This window comes from Haemaphysalis longicornis, unplaced genomic scaffold (genome assembly GCF_048455015.1).
Source record: "Haemaphysalis longicornis isolate Haplotype H1 unplaced genomic scaffold, Haemaphysalis longicornis Haplotype H1 scaffold_10, whole genome shotgun sequence".
Taxonomy (NCBI): domain Eukaryota; kingdom Metazoa; phylum Arthropoda; class Arachnida; order Ixodida; family Ixodidae; genus Haemaphysalis; species Haemaphysalis longicornis.
The window spans coordinates 52,384,388-52,409,500 of record NW_027526204.1 but is presented as its reverse complement, the minus strand read 5'-3'; the positions used below and the strand labels follow the sequence as shown (position 1 = coordinate 52,409,500).

The window sequence follows — 25,113 nt, the reverse complement described above, 5'->3', positions numbered from 1 at the left end:
CCGCGCGATGCGAGCGGAGAGTAGTCGAGGAGGAGCGGGGGAGAGGGCGCACCTGCGAGTGATGCGGACTACTACAGTCGCCTAGAACGGGTGACATCGTGAGTTAAAGAAATGCTCTGCATTTAATAGTAATTTTATGGTCGTGCCTGCTTCTAGTACTCACTTTTAGTATGAGCGGACCTGGAATTGCGGCTATAAATGAACCAAAATTTGAATCTCTTCACTTTTCTTACTTTCGCGCTGTAAGCAATTTCTATGATCATTGTAGGTCATAGCAGCACCGGGCACTGCAATTTCGCCTAATCAACAATTAGAGGCTTCCTAATGAGCAACTAAGACCGTTTTGTGTCATGGTAACAACTTTTTGCTTAGTGCACTAAGTTTACTGACTTGAAGCTTGTGAAGAAAAAGGTGTGTGTATATTTAATTGTAATTCGGGACAACGGGGCGCTCTAGTTCACTCATGTGAAATTTCCATTCCTAAAGCCTATTTGAAAGCTATTGATGAAGCTGAACGGTAATGATTCTCTGCTTTGGAGCAGCTGTGATGAAAATAACAATTTACAAAGGTGTCTGTATTTCTTGTGATAGAGCTTGAATATTTTACTCTTTTTATTTCTCACACGCAACCCAGGTGCTATTGCATATCCCGTAATCATACAAGGAAGAAGAGGTTCCGGAGAGGAGAAAATGTTAGCTATCACTCCAAAGCACTATCTACAAATGGAGCCAGTTTCAATATTTTCGGAATCATTCTTAAGCAGAATTAAAGTCAATGAAGAGTTCAAGAACCTGACAGTGAGTGCTGTGTGTTTTTTATTAGCACTGTACAAGGGTTGTAACTCACATTCGGAAAGCTTACTTTACACACTTTTGTCGAGGCCAATCATGCAGTGATAAATTCGGCGGTATATTTTTACACTTGCTCGAGCGGTTTGTATATGTCCCCCATGTTTACTATAGGCTACACCCAAAAGGCACCTAAACGGCAAGCTTGAAAGCTGCTGAAATATTTATTGGCACCTTGAACAGAACAAGTTTTGTGGCCCGAATAGGCACGGTATTCCTCTCCTAAACTCTAGCTACAAACCGAAATTTCTTACAACGGGTGAAATCACAGTTTTTAGAATTTGATGGACATTGTGTCATTGTGGGAGTTTTTTGCGTAATATAAAAATCTTGCTTCACATTTTCTTCCAAGGATTAGCCCTTCAGATGTAGAAGACGGGAAAACAGGGTGCCCCACTTTGTACTGAAAAAAAAACGTTGTTACTGAATTACTTGGGAAAAATAGGGGTTTGTTAATATTATTGTGCACGTCGGTACGAGGTCAAAGTAATTTTTGTTGGTATTCGTACCATGTGGTTAAGCTTTGAGTGACATATTAAATTGTGTTTTGGGAAAGATGTTCGTCGTGTGTTATTCTGTTAGTTCTTGCGAAGGAAAGTTTTTAGTTTTTTTGAGCTTCACGTTGGCCACGACCTGTTCGGCCATATCACTCTGTATTTTCCTGTTCATGCCGCAAAAAAATTGGTTAATTCGGTAATTACGACCTCGCGCTCAATTTAGCTCTTGTCTTTCTTATCTATTTGGCAACCATTTTTTCCCTAATTTTTCGCGATGAATTTTTTGCTTAATATTAGAAAAAAATGAAGGTTTCTCTTATGTTCATTGCAAAATCTCTTCCGTGTTAACGCTAAAATACGCAGAAACTGACACGATGAAACTCAAAATCCAATATCTTTTATTTTTGTAGCACCGTCGTTTTGCATACATCAAGAAAATCCCGGGCCAACACCACAAACTTGAAACCTGGAGGGAGGCGTAAAATGCAGTTCATAAGTGTAGTGAAATTTGTACGTCTCTCTCTCTCGCCACTCCGGGCGCACTGATTGGACGCAGGAGAAGCGCCGGTAGGAAGAGCAATCGCGCTCTTGCTGAGGTGGTGACGCCCTCTTTTGCTTTGAACCAAATTTAGGCAATTAAATGAGACACAGGCTGGCCGTAACTTGTCTTTGTGTCACATGCCGCCGCATGCGAAGAAATAGGCTTTACAGGAGAGAACCGGGCATTTCGAAGACATTTTCCAACAAAATTTAACAAATTCTGGTAAATATTGCAGACAAATTCTGCTTATGGCTGCATTACAAATTAGTGTAAATTATGTTACTTTAGTTGAAACTAGGATATCTGTTACACACTTGCTTTTTTGCCATAATTTGTCAGCGTGGTCTACCGAAACGACATGAAACGCGGCGAAAAGATGACGTCAGTTTGCGTTCTATTGGTTTAGTAAGGCGCAAGTTTGAGCTGCATGTGTCATCACCAGCACTATGCACTGTTTGTAGATTTTTTTGTTTGACAGACGTGGCTTCTTTTTAACTATTTGGGAGTACTTTCGGAGTGCTCCTTAACCTATACCTATTTTGTGCCGGATTTCCCTCTTTTGTGGTTGGAGTAAGCACAACCATCGGCCCGAGGTAGACGTATTGTTTTACTTCTTTTACGGTTTTGTTTTAGAAGCTGAAAAGGACGTTTTGGCGGGCTTATTCGTCATTTCTTTCGATTTGTTTATATTTATTTTCAGCCCACGACCGTGACTTCTGATTGTTGTTCCTGAAGCATTGTTTCAGATGTTCTGCTGGCTGACTAAGTAATACCATGTCGTCCGCAAAGATGAAATGGCCCAAGTTTTCTAGGTTTATTACGCTCTATGGTTTCCCAATCCAGCTTTCCAAATCCCACTCCATACAAGCTGTGAATTTTTTTGGAGAGATGGAATATCTGTGTTACTGCTTTTCGGATGACAAATTTATTGCTTTTCTTGTGAAAGGTCATACTGCCCGTGGATATTTTATATATATCTTCTGGGAGTCTCATGTTGGCTTCGTTCATTCTCTCATATTTTAGTGCTTCTAGAACGGCTGTTTTGAGTACGGAATCACGCACTTTCTCATAATGTATAAATGCCATGAAAAAGAGTTTAGTGTGTTCTGTGCGTTTTTTATCACTTTGTTTACGACATGGATATGATCCACGGTTGGGTACACTTTCCTAAAGCCAAACCGCTCTCTATTTTGTTGGAAATCTACACTGTCACCTTTGCGGTTACCTATAACTTTGTTAAACAGCTTGTGAACAACTTAGAGTGGGCTGATATGTCTGTAATTCTTGAAGTTCTTCTGATTTCCCTTCTGATAAATCAGAATATTATTGGTGTTTTTGCAGGCTATGGGCACATTTTGAGTCTTGAAGTACTCCGAAAGTAGTACAGCAATCTTTTCCGGTAGCATAATAACCGCCTCCTTCAAAATATCTACGGTTAGGCCATCGTCACCTGCAGGTTTTCCGATTTTCATGTATTTGCGATCATTTTTAACTTCAGTGTTAGCTAATAGTGAAATACCGCAGATTGAGCTTGCAGTCTTAGTAGTTTTCTCAGTTTTAACGTCACTGGTGTACTGCTGGTGTACAATAGTTATACTATCTTCGTTTTCTAGCCGAAGGTGTGCATGATGTTTCCCTCCTCATCTCGGAGTTCTCATATCTTTGTTTTGCTGATAACTAGCTCGCTTCCTGTTACCCTCTTTCAAGCTTCCCCGTATTTTCCACCGTTTCTTCGGTCCCTGCCATGTTATACAAACTAATGTAGTTTGTTTTGCTTATTTTAACCAGTTTACACAGCTCCGCTAACGCTATTTCAGCCGCCGTACTTAGCACTTTTATGTTCCCAATTTAGGCATTTTTTTTTCCTTTACTTTGTTTTAGTTTGTCTTCTCTATGTTGCTTCTTACACAGCTGCTGCTGATTATCTAACTGATGTGGTGAAGTTTCATTGAGCCTGTGTACACTGACCTTTTCTTGTCGTTTAGAAGAGAGAATTTGTTTTGAAGGGGTATTGTTAACTCCTGCGATCAGACTCTGACTCATTCCTTGCGGGTTCCATAGTTTTTACGAGTTTCTTTTTTGACTTTCGAGATTCAGCGTTGGCTTGCATCTAACCAGCTTATCATCGCTGCTCCGCATCTTAGTTAGCACCTCTACGTCTTCCAGGATAACCGAGCGGTACCTAAACGAAAACAATTAGATTGTTGTGTACCATCGAGACTTTTCACTATCCGTTTGCTATTCTTTCGTTTCTAGGAGAATGTGTTCCTCAACCTCGGATAATTTCCTTCTGCGAATCTCAGCCGAGTATCTTTTCGACTGTTAGGATTGTGTATTCTGAAGTTTCACACTGACCGTTCGTTTATTTCTGTTTTACCCATCCTTGCGTTAGTTAGTCGACCATTGCCGTTGCCATTTTGTGCGCCAGGGACACTGAATTTGGATGTTGTGACTTTGCGCGGTATTGGGATATACACCAGCCGAGTTGTATGCCGTTTTCGTTTAAGGAGCTTCCGCTGTGCTAGGTATTGTTTAAGAAAGTTGATTTTAGGCGCCTCAAAAATATCTTCCTAGAAAAAGTATTTCAACGGTTTCCACGTTACCTTCGTGACGGTCCTGTGCATAAATTGATCCCATCAAAAAAGTGTAGGTTCAACTTGAGGCATCATGAGTGTAGAAAATTTTCACATCTCACCCACAAAGCATTACGTAAAAAGGCACCTTCTGCGTCTAATGTATCCACGATTGCAACATAATATATGTGTCAAGTGTAATCAGAAGCAACATCCTAACGCTCTTGGTGTTCTTAGGCTCATGCTTGAACATGAAGCAGAAACTGACAAAAATATTACTAAAACAAAGAAAAAGAAACAGTTGTAGCCTGATTGCATATGTGATATGTCGGGGAGTTTTTGTACGTCGGGGAATACGTGTTTTGTGTAGAATGTACTCGGAGCGCGACGGAGTTCCACTTTTTAACCAAAGACAAATCAAATGAATATTGCCTATTTCTAGTAGCCCAAACTCTTGCACAAGCACCGGAATTTTATAGGATTCTTATATGTAAAATATGTGCAAACAGAAGCGAACACGTGGTTTATTGCAGTGTTCAAAGGTATTAATTGCAGTGGGTGAAAGCAGAAAGGGCGCACTCAGGCCATTACAATTTTCAAGTATCAGAGCAAGCTATTAGAATAATAACCTTTCGGTTCCGAAGTTTCACACTACTATAAAGTAAGAGCTTATAAACAATGACCTAAAAGATACTTTACGACTACGAATACAATATTTGCTCTGTTTCTTTTTCTGTTTATGCCATGTAGCTGAAAACAAAAAAAAAGATTGTGAAAAAATAGCATAATTTATTTAGAATGAACCTACTGACGTAACTATATCGGGTTTCTTTGATGCTCTACTGGACTCAGGGAATAGTATATCACATAATAAGTCCCACCAGTTGGGACGGTGAAAAAAAATGGCGATTTCTCTTGCGTTATCAGTTGTTTTGTTGTTTGCATATGAGGACTGAAATAATTTTTTAAATGCTTACAAAAGTGGTAACATCTTCCGACACAAACTTTTTCTTGGCTATTTCGGGATAAATAAAATCCGTAATGCAAGGTGTTTTTACTTCCATTTTTATTTTATAAAAGCTGGACATTTCGTCACTCCAGCAGCGTATGTATCAGTGCAGAAGAAACAAGGCGACCTACACAGCCTCACCATCTTCTGGCGGACTGCTGGTGGTAAGTACTTCGATTTTATTTCTTTTTGAAAACAATAATTGTTTCACAAAATGCGTTTTAAGAGTTTTTTCTCCTTGTCAGACAATGTAACCCAGTGTGTAAACTACAAAATTAACTTTCCAAGTGAACTGTCACTCGAATCTGTGAGCACTTATTGCGGGTAACTCGCAATTGTATCTTCCTGTTGATGAATTTCTAGGGAAATTTTCCGCCGTGTTCACTTGAGTATGCACATTACCGTGTTTGATATGATTTCTCATTTTTAGTAGCGCATTCGCCATACACCCCTGTTATAGCAAAAAAGCACATAATTTGTGCCACTCTTTTCTAGTGGATCGCTTATAGCAAGTCGGCTACAAAGGTCCGCGGAAGAGCGCGAGCTGTGTACCAAGCGGTAAACGAATATAAACTTCTTTATTGCTTTGAGCAGCTAACTTTCAAAAGCCCAATTTTACTAACCTACTTCATCCAAGTTTCTCCGTCACCAGCCGTTTGACCGTACCTCTAACGCATCTAAGCGTCCCTTGGCAACGTATCCCCTGACGCACCGTGCCTAACTCTCCCGTCGCCGCGGGCGTCAGTCGCCGACGCCGCCGTCGGCTCGGAGCACACTTTCAACGCGGCTTGGCCGTGAACGAGAGCAAGACCAGGCTGACATTTCTTATCGTCGCGCTGAGTGGGAGGCTTTGAGCTGTGGTCAGCCAGCGGTGTTTGACCCCACCGAAGCTGCGAAGGGCGCCTAATGTCCGGCCATGATACCCGTCACGCCAGGTGAAGGTGGCGATTGGCACACTAGGCATAGGCGCTCTACACCAGTGGGGCGACAGAAGGCGCCAACCACTCCACTGGCGTCAGGCAAAGATACCACGCAGGGCGCAGCGAAGGCACTACTACCTCGGCACCGTCCATGCGTGATCTCGGCACTCAGTGGAGGTCCATCTCCTATATATCGCGGCGAACCATTCACTGGGTTTCTTTATGTTTTGATTTTGCCGACCGGCTGCGCCGAGCTGCATTATCTGTGTTATCTGTGTGCCAAGTGAATCCCGTGTACCATTTTTTATTTTTATGCCGCACACGTTATCTTTTTATAGGGAGAATGTTTTGAACTAACGTCCATAACCTAGAATATTCTTCTTTGATCCACAGTGTTCTTAATGAAATCGACGGTTCGAGAAACACTCGTGCCCAAATATAAATTCCCGCAAAGCAGGCGCTGCGGCATCCCATCCGCCTACACTCGGCCGGGCATGTCACTGTTGACTGCCGCTTCGCCACCTCTGCATTCTTCGCCCCCTCTGAATTTCTAACGGGAGTACAAGTTCGCTCCAATAAACTCGTTTTTCCTCGAAGAAAACTGCGTCACCTTTGGCTTTCTGGCATCTGGTAAGGTGCTGAGTAAGCATCCTTTATGCTGCCGTCGCCTTCTGGAAGCCGACAAGCCAGCCCAAGCCGAGCCAGCCGCCGACTGCAAGGTTCACCGGCCGACTTTGGTCATCTAGCAGAACGAACCAAGAGAAAGACTGTTGCAACCGACAACATCGTGCAACGTGCCACTTCTGCAATCATCGGGCAACAGCCCCGGGAACCACCATCGTTCCGCAGATTCCCCGAGAAGATCTTTAACAGTTCTTTAACAGTTTAGCATCTTTAGCATCTTCCACAGTTGGCATGACGAAGAAACATTCCGCCATGTTTTCTTCTAATCAGAAGATACAGCCACAACGTGGTTCGAGAACCTTGAAAGCTCCTTAGCCGACTGGACTCTCTTTAAAAGCGGGTCCCTAAAACATTCGCAACCGTCATGCGGAAGAACGAACCGCCCTTTTGTTGGAAATGCACACGCAACACCCCAACGAAAGGGTCTTGATCTTCGTTTAGGATATGAAGCAACTATTTCGCCGGGTGTACCCCAAAATGACGGAAGAAAAGAAGTTACAGCTTTTAATACGCGGTGTGAAGGATAAACTCTTTGCTGGATTTCTCCGGAATTCGCCCAAAACCATCGCTGAATTCCTGACCGAAGCCAGCACAATTGACAAGGCCCTCGAAATGCGTGCTAAGCAGTTTGACAGCAGCTTCGTTGGCACGGCTAATGCGAACTACGTCGACAACATGCGGATCCCGGCAGATACGCGAGACTATCCTACCAGTAGGAAGAGAGGAGCTGCGGAAACTTCTCCCCACACCGCCTCAGCCCCAAGTCGCTTCCCTTACCGATGTAGTTAGAGAAGTGCAGGAAGCGCTTGGAACTTCAACGACGCCAAAAGCACCATGCAAGCCTCAAGCCATGTCCTACGCGGCTGCTGTTTGTCAGCCTCGCTCACCTGCACCCTATCGTAACGAGACTCCGTATCGTCGTCCCCTGTAGCCGGCCCGACCACCTGCGGTGATACCCCCTGCCCCATGGAAGACGGAGGGGCGCTGAACACCCTATAATCGTACGCTGTGCTACCCCTGTGGAGAGGCCGGCCACATCTACCGTCAATGCCTTACAGAAGACTCGGTTTTTGAGGGTTCTCCGTCGACACACACACAGCCGCTTGACCCAGCTACCGCTCTAATCAGATCGAAAAATAATTGTCCAACACCCACAGAGCTCCAGTGGGCTTCGACTGCTCGCCATTACCCTACCATACCAGTCGCCAAGCCGTCGAACTAACACCGACTTCACGGGTGGGAGCTCCCTGAGTCCACGTAGGGGAAACTAAAAGCAGCAACTTATGGAGGTTAAGTTGCACGACGGCGAAAAAATGAAAACCCTCCAACTACGCAACGACACGCCGAACATCATGATTCACGACATGTCCTCAGCCCGACAACCCGACCAAACCCGGATGTGACTCGCGAACACGACGACAACGACCTGGCCCGGCGCGTACCCGACATCACCAAGCCTGCCGCTGAGAAGTGGACGATAAGACGACACATAGTGCCCAACTTTCAGGACGTACAAGTAGAGATACGCCGGCGCGACACACCCGAAACTCGAGGAAGGCGGAGGCCGATGTCCAGTTGTCCATCGATGGTTCGATGTAGTTGGCCTCATAGACACGGGAGCCGACCAGTCTGTAATAAGCGGATCATTCGCGTCTAAACTGAAGAAAAATTTAAACTCCGAAGCGAAAACAAATCATGGGCTTATAATCCCTGCAGACCTTCGCGACGAAATTTGGAAGCGTGCCACGACGACAGTCCTCCGGACACCTCGGCACAGCACCCACTATGGGAAAAACTAAGGCGAAGTACTATTGGGCAAGCCTTTCAACCGATGTGTCCTACTACGTCCGGAGCTGCCTAGACTGCCAGCAACAAAAAAAGTTGCCGACATTGACATGACCCGCCGGATTTCTGCGGCCGATCACCGGCCCATCGAAGCCCTTTCAGCAGATTGGAATGTTGGAATGGACCTTCTGGGCCTGTTGCCTATGTCACGATCCGAGTGGATCGTGATTGTCATAGCGACAGATTGTCGCTATGCGACAGATTGTCATAGCGACAGATTTTCATAGCCATAATCTACATGGCGCGCTAAGCAAACACCACCGCTCTTCCGAGGGGGACTGATCAAGAAGTCGCGAAGTTCGTCATAAACCAAGTTGTGCTGTGACATGGAGCCGCTTAAGTCCTAATCATGGACCGCGGAATGGCCTTTACTGCGGAGGTGATGCAAGGAATATTATGCTACAGCAACACAGATCACCGAAGAACGACTGCCACACCCAAAAGAACGGACTAACAGAACGTCTGATCAAGACAACCATTTATATGCTTACAATGTACGTCGACGTTGAACATAAGACTTTGGACGAATTGTTCCCGTATGTCACGTCTGCGGACAATATGGCTGTCCAGAAAACTACACGGATGACGGTGTTCGAACTTGTCCACGGAAGACGGCTAACTAGGATGCTTCATGTCATGCTTCCGCATGTAGAAGACGACGACCTTAATTTCGACGTCGAACGATTCCCTCAGCGTGCGGAGGAGGCCCGTCAGCTCGCTCGAGTTCGCACAAGAGACCAGCAGCTGCTGTAGGTCAGACGCTACAACCTCCCACGCCGTGACGCCTATAACCACCAGGGAATCGTGTGTAGGTTTGGACCCCCATCTGACGACGTGGACTCATCTTGAAGATTTTGCGACGGTATTTTGGAACCTACCAGATTTTTTTGTTGTTTGATCGGACTGTTTTTTTTTATTTTAGCATCGGGTCGATGGAATCCTAGAGGGGGCGTAATGCCGCGAACCATGCATGGGGTTTGTTTATGTTTTGTTTTTGCCCACCGGCTGCGCTGGGTTGTGGTATCTGTGTAATCCGTGTGGAAAGTGATGGCCGTGTTCCATTCTTTATTTGTAGGCCACACCAGCTATCTCTTTTGATAGGAAGAGTATTTCAAGCTAACGTCAACAGCCCAGAATAATCTTGTTTGATCTACAGTGTTCTGCATGCAGTTCGACCATTGCAGAAACACTCGCAACGAGAGAGAATTTTTGGCAGAAGAAACGCCGCGGCATTCGAATCGCCGATACTCGATTGCGCGCGTCACTTTGTTGACTGCTGCTTGTGCGTCTGTGTATTTTTTTAGTTATTAAGTGAGCACAAGTTCACTCCAATAAACTTGCTTTTCCTTCAAGACAAGTTGTTCATGTTTGGCTTCGTGACAATATGCGCCGATAAGCTTCCAGTCCTCTTTGGGTCAGCTTCAAGTTCGTAGATTGTGTGGCAAGGAGCGTTTGTAGCGACCACCGCCTCGGTAAAAGGTTGCCGGAGCATGCTTGAGTCCGCCGCTTTTTTAGGCAGATTTCACTGACCTGCAACTGGCATCATTACTTTCCGGTTTAGGGTGGCTATCACGTCGCCACATCTCTATCGTGTGGGCGCACACGAACAATAAAACAATGATATTCATAATCACACCAATAAAATCCCGTGGAAAGCGTGGCCAGAATAATGGAAACCGTTTTGGTGAAGCATTCATCACAACCAGGCAGCAGAGGCGCGGAAACCTATTTGGCTAGATTTGTTAACATATACACATGCTTGCACTTTCAGCATACGAGCGTCAGATGCTCCGATGTTTGCCCTTCAAACACACAGATTTTCCCTAAAATATGGGGAAATAGCGCAATTACGCCGTCAGAAAATGCGTTCGAATCTTGTGTAATACCGAGTTGGTCGGTCACAGCTTCGAACATATGGCCACTTCTTAAACTGCCTCTATGCAAACCCTATCTATAAGCACCCAAACAACCAAGGATGCTGGACCAAATGTTTTTCTCGTTACTGTGTTCTTTGCTGCACATATATACTTCGCATACCTTAAACAAAATATTCAAACAAACAAATTTAGAACAAAACAAACAAATTTAGAACACTGTGTAGAAATGGGTAAAATACGTGGGAATCAGATACTTCCGCTCATGCAACACAGTCCCCGCAACAAAAATCTTGGGGGCCAATTTCACAAGTTATAAAACCCATCGGACAGTGCCAGTGCAATGAAGTAAAGTGAATGTAAAGTGCTCGCGGCCTAAATGGTCTAAGTACACAAAAGCAATGTCCTGATCTACCTGGGTACAAGGAGTAGGTTGTCATGATGATGATCAGCATCGTTGTTTTTGTCGTCCCCATCATCATCATCATCAGCTTACTACGATTCACTGACGTACGAAATCCTCTCTCATTCACCTTCAACCGCACAGGTAATACGCCGGCGTTCAATGTTTACCGGGGAATTTCTTTATTTCATCCCTCCATTGCGTCAATGGCCTTCGCCTTCTTCTAGACCCCTCTCGGTGTATCTACTCTGTCATCTTAACTGTCCACCTCTTGTCGGTTCTTCGCATAAAGCCAGGCCTATTCCCTCTCTTTTTTTATTTGAAATATGATATTTTTTTTTACTCTCAGACCCTGGCAGCTCGTTTCCTGTCCTTGAGTGTATCCCAACATTATATCTTCCAAGGCCCGTTTAAGTTATCTAAGTTGGCCTTCTAACAGTTCAGTAAGAATCCGAGATTCAGGTCCGTATTCTGCGGCGGTATTCTCTCTCATGTTAACGGTGAGCACTAACCGTCCGAAGTAGTTATATATTTTACTTCTACCGCTTCGTTTCCTGAGCGAACGAGGACGCTTTTGGAATATTTATTCCTGATTCCTTTACAGTTATTTATTTATTTTTATCCTGACGGCCATGGTTTCTGACTGTAGTTTATCAAGCATTCTTTGCTGGTGTTCTGCAGGCTCACTCTGCAGGCTCACTCTGGTGTAGACTTTGTCCGCAAACCTAAGATTTTTCAAGTATTCTTTTTGATCGTTTATCTTGTGCTTTTCCAGGTAAGGCTTCTAAATACCCCCTCAACACATGCTGTGAATAGGTTTCGCAAAATGGCATCTCCCTGTACTGCTCTTTTTTGGATCTGGAATTTATCGCTTTGCTTCAGGGGGTAGGGTATCCCGTCTGTACATTCCTTATATATGTCTTCTTGAAGTCTTATGTACGACTTCCCTATAACCTGGTTTTGTAATGCCTATAGCACGGGTGCGGTGAACATTGAATCAAACGCTTCTTTATAATATGCAGGGTGTCGTAGCTATTATGCACCAAGATTTAAAAAAAGAGAAATTGCGTAACTTGAAGAAAACCTAGTCCATAATGTTGGCAGTACTGTGAAGAAGCGGAGAGTAATTTTTTCGTTAATTAGACTTAATTATTTATTGTAATTAATTATCTAACTCGAGAAATGCTGTCCTAATCACTAAATGTCAATGAGGCACTTGTAGGTAACCACGAGCAGCATCTAACTGTGCTATTTTCAGCGACGAATTAATTGCGTACTCATTTATTTTGACTGATAAAGGAAACCCGCGAAATATGAAAAATACCACGTGACGACGCTTACGCGCGCATTGTAAAGCAGCGTCCCCAAACAACGCTTATTGAAATTAACTGCTCCGCGTGTTACCCGCCCGAAGAGACAGCGCATCACCTTGATAATAGCATGCATGGAAGGAGCAGCAGCAGCAAGATTCGTGGGGCGAGTGTGCAGATAAGGCACAAACTCGGTCACAATTTCTTCTTTCTTTCTTTTGTCTATTTTATTCTGGCTAACTCAGAGGCAGCCTGTTTGAGGGCGTTGCTTTACGGTGCACGCGGAGGCGCCGTCACGTGGTATTTTTCATATTTCGCGGGTTTTCTTTATCAGTAAGAATAAATGTCTACGCAATTAGTTCATCACTGAAAATACCGCAGTTAGATGCCCCTCGTGGTTACCTTCAAGTGCCTCATTGACACTTTAGTGATTAGGGGAGTATTTCTCGAGTTAGATAATTAATAACAATTATTTAATTAAGTCTCATTACAGAAAAAAATACTGTCCGCTTCTTCACAGTACTGCAAACATTATGCACCTGGTTTCTTTCGAGTTACGCCTTTACTCTTTTTTAAAATCTTGGTGCATGATAGCTGGGACACCCTGTATAAATGCCATGTAAAGGGGTTTTGTGTACTCTGCTTGTTTTATACCACTTGATTGACGACATCGATGGTAGATTACCGTTTCCTAAGTCCAGTCTCCTCTCTGGGTTGTTAGGAATCCCGGCTGTCACTGGTGTGGCAAAACAACTTGGGAAGCAATAAAACTTGGAAAAACTAGAAAAACGATAGCTTCTAAACCAATGAGTGTAGGCTTATGGGTCAGTAATTCTTGATGTGCTGGGTATGTAACTCCTTATAAGTCAGAATAATGTTGGCGATTTTCAACGCTAAAGGCACTTTTTGAGCATTCAAGAATTTTTAATGTATTCTAGCAAGCTTTTACAGAACAATATCGCGTCCCTCCTTCAAAATATTTATGGTTTTACCATCGTTATCTGCAGATTTATTATGTTCACACCTTGCAAAGCATCTTCTGCTCCTTCAATAGTTACAAGTGGGACCTCACAAGATGATCTTTCTCACTTAATACATTCTCCTGATCTGATGCCGCTAGCATACAGCCTGGTGTAGAGTCATTAGGCTACCTCTATTATTTCATGAAAGCTGTGCCAAATGTTACCTTGCTCGTCTCTAAGTGTGTATAATTTATTTTTGCCAATGACTAGCTCTCTTTTTTTACATTTTTTCAAGCTTCCCCGTATTTGCAGTGTTCCTTCGGTCACTGCCATGCTAGATGCACGAATGTGGTTTGTTGTATATCTGTAATTAGTTTCCACAGCTCTGCTAACACAATCTGATCTGCCGTAGTTGACACTTTTATGTTCGTATGCTTGGCAATTTTTTGTTCGTTTTCTGTGTTTCTCAGTGTATCCCGTAAATGCTGCGTCATCCGCAGCTGCTGCTGAGTCTCTACCTGCTGCTCTAAGGTGTCGTTGAACCTGTCTACAATGACTTTTTTTCTTCTCGTTTATAAAGCGAATATTATTTGGAGGGTTACTGCAAACTCCTACCTTCTGGCTCTGAAAGAATTCTTACAGGGTTCTTAGTTTTTGCAAGATTCCTTCTTTCACTTCTGAAATTAGGCCTTAGCTTGCATCTAACCATCCTATTATTGCTGCTCCGAATCTCACTTAGCGCATCCACGTTTTGCTCGATATCTGTATTTTCACTTTAAATGAAGTCCATTTTGTTTTTCCTTACACCATTGGGTCTTTTCTATGCCCCTTTTCTATTCTTCCCTTTAAAGAAGAATGTGTTCATTACCCTCAGGCGTTTACTGGCTGCAAATACCAGAAGTGTATCTCCACGGGTGTTTCTATTGTCAATTTAATCTTTCGCACCCAGATGAAATTAATTTGCTTCTCACCGAACTTTGCGTTAGTTTGTCATTACAATCGTGAACTCTGTTGTTGCTTTCTTCAGTTAGTTGGATGTCGTTGTAGAACCTGTATGCGGCTTCATCATCGTGGCTGCTTGTTGACGCATTGGCTTGTACTATCTTTATATTGTATCTTTTGTTAAACGTGAAAGAAACACCCGAAACTCTATCGCAAAGGCTCAAAAACTGTTACACGTTTCCTCATATGTTTCTGTAGAATAAAAATTCTACACTGTGTTCTCTTCTGTGTCGCTGTAGCACTAAATATGCATTTTTTTAAGCTCCATGAAGCCTTCTCCTGTCTTAATAACTTCGTTTAGACCTATAATATCCTACCTAATTTCCGAGAGCTACCCTAGTAGTACAGCTAAGCTTCCTTCGCTCCTCAGGGTGCCTGGGTTTAACATTACCACGGTTCAGTTCCAAAGGCGGACTGTCTGGACCACGAGATTTTTAGCACCCTCTTCTGTACCGGTGTTCTAACCACTACCGTGGACAGGTGCTCAGCAGCATCTGGCGACTGAGGGCCGCAAATTAAGTTGGTCATGTCATGAGAGTGGCGTCCAACAATTACACGTGTGGCCAGATTATTCTTTGGTGGAGGACATGTATTTTGTCCCCATAAGTCGTCATAGCATGGTTGAAAAATTCCAGTTTAGCCTCTCAGGTATCCTTGAGGATGGGTATCCGGGAGGATGGCAAGACGGGAGGATGGTATCCGGGAGGCCGTACCAGGCTGCCCTCTATACCAGCATTGGTTGGGCTCGAAGAACATTAGGTTTGCTAATAACGCATAAATTAAACAAAAAAAATCCCAGAAACCCCAAATCTTCTAGCACTAGGAGTAGAAAGGGTGTCTACCTTGTAGCAGGCTCCCTTCCTATGACTTCTTATCGACACGTTATTTGCATACTGCTTTTTGGAGGTTGCTGCGATACAACCGCAACGTCCAGGTGGTGGGCTGTAGACAATACTTTGGTACCAAGATTGTGCTTCTTGTACTGAAGTAGTATATGCAGTTGTCTTACATACGGCACTTTCCGAGGATGAGGGCCATTGTCCCATTTGACCTAAGGGGGGCTTTCGAAACGCGGCACACAAGGAAAAATTCTAGAATCTTAACAACACAGGGCGCAAGGAAAGAACACACAATTGTATCGTAGAGTTTCTATCTGGCCTCAACACCATATTTAAGGTGGGAGTTGTCCCCTCTGAGCCCATTACAATAGGACGTCGAGGCAATGCGAATGCTCGGTACTCTCCGGACTCCTGTTTGATTTGGCACTCCTGGTAATTACGCGATGCGGGCAAGTGTACGTCATCCACACCATGCACGTAATGACAACGACATGACTTTTTGGATGGGAAGGAATTCGCTCTGTTGCCTGCAGGACACCGTACAACTGGCAGCGGATAAAGTCAACTAGCACGCAAAGAAATGCTAGTGTCTGTGCACACCCTGAAAATTACAGCTTCTTATGTCCCGTCGCCGCCACACAGAGAATGAATACCACACTATACAAGTCACCCCAGAGGGACAGGTCATCAAACCATGGGGATTTCAAATGATATTTATACTTTTGATTGAATCTAATGCAAAAAACTACCTTATGCAAAGCCTCACAAAGAGATCTGCGCAGATGCTGCAGAACAACCGAATATTAACTAACAGACATCAAGAAATAAAAATGAGCGAGGCCATTCGGTCTGCTCAATCACTGCTTATCTCCAGGCTGACGTACGCTGTGCTCTAAATGGTACTACTACAAACACACCGATAAGCAAACATCATCACAAAAATCACAAAAAGGCTACGAAGCAAGCCCTTGGTTTATCGATAAACACAGCAGCCAACAGACTCTTCTGCATTAGGCTCCATAATACGGCCGAGGAGCATACAAAAGGTAATCTGCCTAACTATATGCTGCCAGCCAGCAACATCCGCAGGTAAAAAAGTCCTCAAACAAATCGGGTCGACTTCACCAGGCGCTTTACCTCTCCCAAGGAAATGCAGTACAAATGGAGACAACGCATAAAGATTGAACCGCTACCATGATACGTGCATCTCGCCTATCCTCATGCAGCAATCGAGGCAAGGCTCAATGCCCTAAGTAAATAATATGTTGCCCTCCTCATGGTTGGCTGCATGGATCCAGTGCTATACCCTGAAGGCTAACAAGAATAGCGCTGGTGTAGGCTGCTCATGGTCAGCGCTACCCTGCAACTAGACACGACACAGGAAGCATAAGAGGTAGCATTGACCCAAACCAAAGAATCCCTTTAACAAGTTTATCCAAGTATGCAAGAATTTCACCTCGGGCAGGGTGAACAGATGACACATCGCATACTAAGACCTAAGCAAGCGGACATCAACGTAGAAATTGTGTGAGAACCAGCGCATTCCTCCCTGAAGGCACCGAATTCGTCCATAGTAAGGCCAAATGCTTTTAGACCAGGCCACACCAGAGGCCAACGAGCTCGCACCATTAACCAAGTACCGAGATATCAGCCAGCAGTACAGGCACGCCCACATGACACTCCCCTTACCCATCCAAGGCTCACGAAAGCGGAAGAAACAACACTCAGACAACTACAATCCCACATTCACGAACCGACAGCAAATGCACTCCCTGTCTCTTATCTTTCTGAAGTCATATGCAAATCCTGCCTACTATCAGGACCACTCATATACATTTTCTAGTGAACGAGCAAACTGAAGCCTACCAACCCTAGTCCCCTACACACCCTCCTGTCTCCCTAGGTAGGGAAGAAGCTGCTCTCCAGCTCGCATCTAGCCTAGCAGCTCTTGCTTGTTTAGGGAGCGTTTGTAGAAAACGCATGGCACGGATACGCCTGTAAGGTATCAACACCAGCGGGAACGTCATTTATCGCAATAAAGAAGTTTCTCTCTTTCTTCTTCTAATTGTGCACGTACCACCGAAGGCAACTACATGCGCACCCATAAGAGCAGCCAGTAGAACCAGTTGGGCAGAGTGCGAGTTCTTTTCCGTGTTCCCGAGCAGTGAGAGTCTGCAGTGAATGGCTGCTGGTACACTACCTAGGGTGCGCCGCCCCTATCGCTTTAATCTGTCTTCCGCACCCTCGTCCGACCACCTCGATCCAAGACCGCTCTCTTGAGCCGTATTTTCGCCTACCTCCGCCATGCGTGGTCCTTTTTCTAGCCTCGCCGAATTTGGCTTCACCTTAAAATTCCTTGGTTTATCTCGTTAGAAAATTGTTCGTGTCCGAAAATTCCCTTGCGGGTTCTGAGGGTAATTTCACTTTATATCAGTTAACGCGTAGCTTAGGTACCCAGGAGGCCGTTTTCGCCCTTGCCTTTTCCATACCCCAAAATATAATCAACTTTAATCTGCGCAAAATACAATATTTTACCCCACTGTCGTTTCTAACGAGATTTTTTTTTTTCAGGAAGGCATAATTAACTCCACTCACGCTATCAAACCAGTGGGACCGGTTTCTAAAAATTCCCTCAAAGTGGCACACAAGATATTTAGCATTATACCAACGCGAAGGAATGCGGAACAAAACACGAAAGAAGGTATAATTTGTTCGTAATGTCTTTTTGCAATAAACGCGGAAAACTACTGTTACAATATACATATAGAAGTGCTAACACAACTATCTCCTATTTTTACTAGACCGTTTTTTACGCAGCTAAACAAGACGACTTCAAGGAAGGGTTTCTGATAGTGATCCTTAGAGCACCAAACCGGTGTCAGGCACGTCCACATGCAGAATTTGGGGGAGGAGTCACCTGGATCCGCGTGTGTTTGTGCTCCTGTGTTTAGCAGCCAAAGCAAATGTCTCCCCTTAACATTCTATCCTAGCAGATAACAAGGCAAACTGGCTTAGCCACCACGACAAAAAAGTTTGACAGTGGGCCATCATATGTCCGCTCCTAATTCGCGCTACTCCATCGTGTAAGTTTCGCAGCGTGAGTAGAAAAATAGTCACATGTCTTCGTCGTCTGCTCACCTATAAAAACTCCAAAAAGCCGTAATCCTTGACTGCCTCGGCGAGAAACCACGCTCTTCTGCCTTCCCTCTACGACACTCTGAATTTTACACATTCCTCTCTCTGCTTATTTTAGATACAATGCCTATTTTCTCAAATCGATTAAACTTCCTTGCGCTCGCACGCCTCTCTTGCTCCCTGGTTTCAGCCCAGAAGACGTTAGACTTGCTTGTTCTTTCCAACAAGTCGTGTTTTTATGTCTTAAAAACCAATCTAACACGCATTTATATAAATATTATTGCGTCTAAGACTATATCTGTATTATCCAAAAGCCCTCCAGAGCTTTTTTGGAACTGCATATTGTGAACATATTGAGCCAATGCCTGTGTTTTTGGTGGCTCTGAAAGGTATTGCTTGTATCTACCTCTTTTGAATATACCGCTGCAGCTCCTGACTTGTCTGGTGGATGTACCTCTACACAGGCAGACAAAGAGACAGCTCAAAATGATTCTTTCTGGTACACCAACTGGAAGTATTGTCTATAACGGAACACTTTGTCTACGCTTCCTTGAGGCTTCTTCTGACGCTAACGCAGAAAAAAGCTTCCCAGTAGCCGTCGGCCCTCGTTCTTCGCTCGAGCCTAGTTTGGGCCTCCTTCCGTAAAGAAAACAAAAATCTGAGTGGGGGCTAAAACTCCGCATTTATTATTAAAATATTACGTGGTTTGCAACATGATACGATCCCTGAAGCAGTGTGCTGCAACGAAGAACCGAGATAGCGGGGCCATCTTACACAAATATTATATATAATGTGTAGTTACGATTGGCAGAAAATATGAATAACCTAAGCGCTCCACAGCTTCGCTTTAATAGACAAAGTGAGCTCAATCCCTTCAAGGCTTCACAGGATAGTTCCTCTCGTGGCTATGCAGTTCTGTAGGTGAAGCGGTCAGTTAATCTGTTGTTCATTGGAGATGGCCAAGCGACTTGTGCCTTGTGTTACTATATTAGTTTCGCCCTAATGTTGTGCCATGAACTTCTGCGCCTTGTAAGCATGGTCCGCCAACACCAAAACGCCGAAGCACATGAGGAGTGCGATGCAAGCTGAAAAAATCACGCATCTACAATAAAACAACTTAAACATACATAGGACTCCGGCGGTTTTTTACTCTTCTTCTGCCGTTTCCATCAGATGAACAAAATGCTTGGGACATTAACATATTCCCCTTGTAAACAACCCCAGTGGCAGTGATGCTGTCAGTCAGCAGTACGGTAGGTCTATATACGCCGTAAAAATTGTGCTGAAGTGCGACCAGCAGGAAATTGAACTGTAGAAGTGTGGCCAAACCCAGTTTGTTCCTACTTCCTGTAGGAGGTCTTTAAAATATATACAACTTGGTCCTCACAGATTACTTGTCTATTAAACATTTTGCCATACAAACAATTGTTAGTACTTTTTCCTTCCATAGAGCATTTAGGCATCGATAATGTTACAGGGAACCGTGACACGTTTACTCAACCACCAGATATTTCTTTGTTTTGCGCTATTTTGTATTAAACTTTTGAAGCTGACGTAGTTGCAGTGGGCGAAACTCTCTCCACGGTGTTAAGAATAGGAGTGGTAATTTTGGGCAACAATGCTGCCTGCCACCCCGGCCTTGTGGGAAAACGCCATTCCTGCAGCAGGCCTGCTGTACAAAGTTTAGATTTTACCGTCCCCAATCGCTCACAAACCGCATTGCAAGCGAGCTCAGGGCTCCAAATAACTTGTTTCACCTCAGAACCATAAAAGTTTCGCTGGAGATAGCACGCCAGTATACCCGTCATGGCAAACATTTTTTTATTGGGGTTGAACTATTGCCCTTCAGGTAAAACCACCAGTAAAAATATCTTGCAGGAGACACAGTTTAAAACCTCACGGTTAATTTAGGCATCATCAGGTTAATGTAAAAGCCATAAATTGAAGCTTTCATTACAGGTGTCGTGTTGGTCTTAGTTTTGTGAATCCTGCGTATACCACAGCAAATCTGTTGCCCCACCATAAAGCGTACGCCACATAAAGGCATTCATTTATATACCTTGTTTATATACGTACGGCTTCCGCTTTCAGAAAGAATATAATGACTAGATTTTGTATTTTGGTCAATCGTGCACTACGGTCCCTAGAAATATGTCTGGGGAAGATACATATACTGAGACTGACGAGCTAACTTTGTATCTAAAACGAGTGGTTAACTTGAAATTGTTTTTTAGCGCTATTACGAATAACATTACATGCCATCACCAGCCTATCTATGCCCACTACAGGGAAAACACCTCTCCCATTCTCCAATTATCCCGGTCCTGTGCTAACAGCGGCCAATTTATACCCGCAAACTTCTTTATAGTACCTGCCAAGCTAACTTTCTGTCCCCCCCCCCTTGCCACACTTGCCTTCCTGAGGGATAAACTCTAATGCCCTTAATGACGAATGGCTATTTTGCCATCGCATTACATGTCCTGCCCACGCCAATTTCTTCTTCATTTCTAATATGTCCTTAACACGTGTTTGTTCTATGAGCCACTCCACTCTCATCTTGTTCCTTAATGTATAACAGATGTATATTGGCTGATATGAGCGTTTTTTTTTTCAAGGGAAGCAATTCAGCATTGTATTGCTTCAAGAAGCAGTCAAAGGCTAACGAATGCAAAACTAGGAAGCCGTTTATACTTCGCATGAAGCATGGGCAGAGCATTATTGTTCTGCAGACACTTAACGCATCTTCATTCTCCGATGTTTCACATGTGAAGGCTCCTGTGTGACGCTACACCGGAAAATGCACGATTCTTTATAATCCAACATCATTGTCCTCGAATGCGTTCTGCAGCACTCATCTAAAGTTTTACGGTACAAGTGCGAGATAGGACACGCTTCTTTGCGGAAAAACACCCTTCTAAACAGCTCAAGCCAGCATCCCAGGCGCTGCGTCAAGCCCGCTCACACTTTAAGGATCTGCATGTGATTGATCGCCTCTTTGGCTTTTATAAATTTCACGCTAGTCGGCGCCGCCGTCGCGCACCTTTCTGTGTATGATTCCCCTAAAGAGTCAACGGTTCAGTGGCGTCAGGCTTACGAAGTGCAAAAAGAAGAAGTTTTTGTAGGGGAAGTCCAGCCGTCTTTTTATACCCGACCATGATTCTTCTCGCCGGTGGGCCGAAAACTTCCGGATTTTCACCGCTCTTTTCAAGTTGTATATAAGGTATCCATCGTGAGAGTTTTGGCTGCAACTTGCTGCGAACAGGTGCGAAGTTACCAGTGCGGGGAGAATAGGGGCCGGTATTGCAAGAGCCGAGTCCAGGGTATCACGTCGATTAATTTGTAGCTGCTTTAAGGTCGTTATTACTTAGGTGATAGTTTTACTTGTACAGTTAACGATAGAGCAGGTGTGAAGGGAATTCACATAGAAATATTACCGTTCCACGCAACTGTCTTTTCTACACGCGATAATTTATAGTTAACGAACACAGCTTGCGACTGAAAATTTTATACGTCCATTTGTCTATTCTAAGCAGCATTCCTTTTTTAAACATAGTTCCGTGCGACGTTGGTGCTGTGACAGAAGCATTGTCACTATCCAGGCGCAGTATAGAAATTGTACGTAACAATGAAGACTTACTAGGTTGAGAAGATCATGGCGAATAGCTAACTTAATATAGACACCTGCCGCAAATTCTGTCGAGGGTACAAAGTAGTAATGTGATATTGTGGCTAACTGTCGCCGGCAGTTTTATAGAATTGATACAAGAATAGGAGCAACCTCTTTGTCTTCAGGTTGTGAATATATCCAAATCTCAAATTATTGGTTTTCATGTAAGGTTGCTTGATTTTTTTATTTTATGAAGGAATCTCTGACAAACAGCTTTAAATAGAGCCATTTTGAACTACAAAAATTTACAGAAATATGTTTTTCTTTCAGGTTCGCTAAAAGTGCGAAAAACAAACGCGACCAAAAGCTGGCAAGGTAGACTGCATGTTGCACCAAGAGAGATATCGAAAAATCTAGGTAATGTACCATAACCTTTTTTATAGTCTTCAAACAGAAGTTGGAAATTCAGAGAAACCGTTAGTGGGGCTGTTCAGGCAATTATTTGTTCAGCCACCACCAATACTTCTCCATGTGTCCGCTTGGATCGGATGGTGTACCTCCAAAAAAGAAGGAAATGGTTTTTTCCCGAACCAATTTTGTTATTTGAGGATGACCCTCGAGAAGTGGAATTATGAATACGTGTATTCTTGGTGTGCTACTACGAGGGGTTGTTATGCATAATTTTTTTGTATAATTTTAGGCAACGTAATACCAGAAGGCATCCCCACGCAGGGTATGCTACGGCATATTTTGTGCTATAGACAGTACAAAGAAAGGACCCAGATAGGTATTTTGTGTTTTACAAAAAATCTAATATAAATCTGGATCAATGGCTTAGCAACGGTGAAACAGTCGCAGCCATTGTTATCACTAAAATATTGCAAAGGTAAAATATAACCAGCCTGTCTTGAAACGCACACCGAAGAGGAGCCTATATTGTTTGTGTAGGGTTTAGCCACTGCCATAAATAAGCAAATGGCAAAGTGCAAGCATAGAAATCTACGACTTGAACGCAATGGTTATTAGGTAGGCAAATGGTCGGTTTCTAATGATAGAATTGAGAATCAAAGGCGATAACAGTTGATTTTGAAGAGAGAAATTGCGCGAGAATAAACAATGTGGTCATCGGCACACAACTGGACGCAAAATGGGTATCAGAGTTATAAAAAAGGCAAAGAGAAATTGACATTCTTCTTAGTATCAGAATACAGAAAAGCTACGATGCACAGGGAACAGTGTTTCGATGTTAGCGAGGAATATATTAAATCTGAATATTCCAAAAAAAATTGGTTAGGGAATAAAATTTAGGAACAAATTTTGCGCTCACAAAGACAGGAAGACGACGCCGCTTAGATATACAGAATGACAATCTACTTAGGATAAGGACAGAGCTTGAAGTATTTAATTATAGGAATGAGAAAACCTACCCAACAAACTGGATAGCTCTGCATCGCCGCGAAAAGATGGCCGAAACATGATGAACAACTGCAATGAGAAAACAATAGTAGCGAAACCGTTCTTTGTTCACTCTCATCCTACTATCTTCAGGCCATAAAGCATTGTTAGAATGTTGTTGCTTCGACAGGCAGTAACGCTGACTGCATACTGGTGGGAAAACAAACTTAAAAAAGAGGTGAAAACATTCAAGCAAGCTGGAAAGAAAAAAAATGTGTTTGGTTATTGAAACCATGTTCAGGTCTTTATACAGAAAAGTTTACACAACTATTTTCAGAATTACGTAGTGTTTTTAGAGCGGAGCGGTTGTAGCTGACCGTTAGGTGTGGTTTTTCTCGTGTAACGCGTTAAAAATACCAAGAAAATGCCGAGCGCTGTTGAGAGTGCGCCAAGTGGCGGCTGCACAACGTTCGCAGCAAGCGCAGTGGCTTTAGCGAAAAAGAAAAAGAAAGTGGCGCGTTTTTTTAGGAGCGATAAAATCCCGTGCGCTGAGGAGCGAGCGCCTCGCGGCGGACGCCGAACCGTTATAGAGAACTGGAAACAGGTCTAGGAGTATGCAACACCTTGCCAAGCATGTTTCACTAAATAACGTGCTTCTCCCCCTACAACACGTTGCAGGTTCCCCTGTCCAGATTTGACGATCAGGGACCGGTGGAAGTCCACAAGGGCGAGGATGAGCTTGCAGAACACTTGCTCACTCCGTGCAATGATTGCCATAAAGAACAACACGATATTGATGAATATGACAGTGACTACTACTAGCAAAGTGTAAAGCGACGACGAAAATGCAAATATAAGTTGTCAAGCCTATACAAATTCCGGGTGATGTGTCCACTGCTAAGGTCGGAAGAAATCCCGCAGCTGCTTTACGGTTCACGCTTTCGCAACTTAGCGCAAGCTTTACAGTGTTTTGGTTAGCCTCAAATAACGACAACACATTTCTACTTCACAAGGAATTCATTTCGGATACATCCCCCTGAGATTAGGAACATAAAAATGATCGCATAGTTACCACCCATATTTTTAGCCGCAGGAAAAACAAGATTGAAAAATGATAATGAAAATATTTTCTTGTTTCTAATAACCAATTTTGGGATACGCAAAGCGCAGCAATCCTAAATGCGATCAATTACAGGATAAAAACAATCTTATCAGTGCACAATCTTAGTAACCGTAGGAGATACGGACTGCGAAAATGGTGGCACACCGAGTAGTCTTACACAGCATATGCAACGAGCATACGGAAAACAATTTTCTATAACGCAAAGTTCTATAGAACGAATGATTTCAAGAACGGCCAGAGGGGTCGTTCAAGTAGGCGAGCCAACACAGCGCGAGTGGGCTGTCACAACCATGAACGGTCTTCCATACACGTTTGGGTGAAATTTCCAAATGGTCCATATAATCGAAAAGCGCTCTTTCTCAGGGGGTGAGTATTTTTTTTTTCTTGGACAGACCACGGCTGGCATATGCGATTATGTTTTCGCTCCCGCTTTGCATTTGGCCGAGGACGGCACCCAAGCCTATTACTCTGGCGTTCGTGTGCACATCCGTTTCGCCGTATTCGTTGAAATGCACGAGCACAGATGGGCTTTTTGTAGTCATTGT

The 25,113-nt window shown here is 43.7% G+C and overlaps 1 long non-coding RNA gene across 1 annotated transcript; it reads left to right on the top strand.

The window, feature by feature from the left end:
• The first annotated feature begins 640 nt into the window (after positions 1–640).
• On the top strand, positions 641–18,009 carry LOC144157734 (uncharacterized). Its single transcript, XR_013319841.1, has 3 exons — positions 641–798; positions 5,541–5,633; positions 17,880–18,009. It is a non-coding gene; the product is annotated as an uncharacterized LOC144157734 (long non-coding RNA).
• Positions 18,010–25,113: the final 7,104 nt, after the last annotated feature.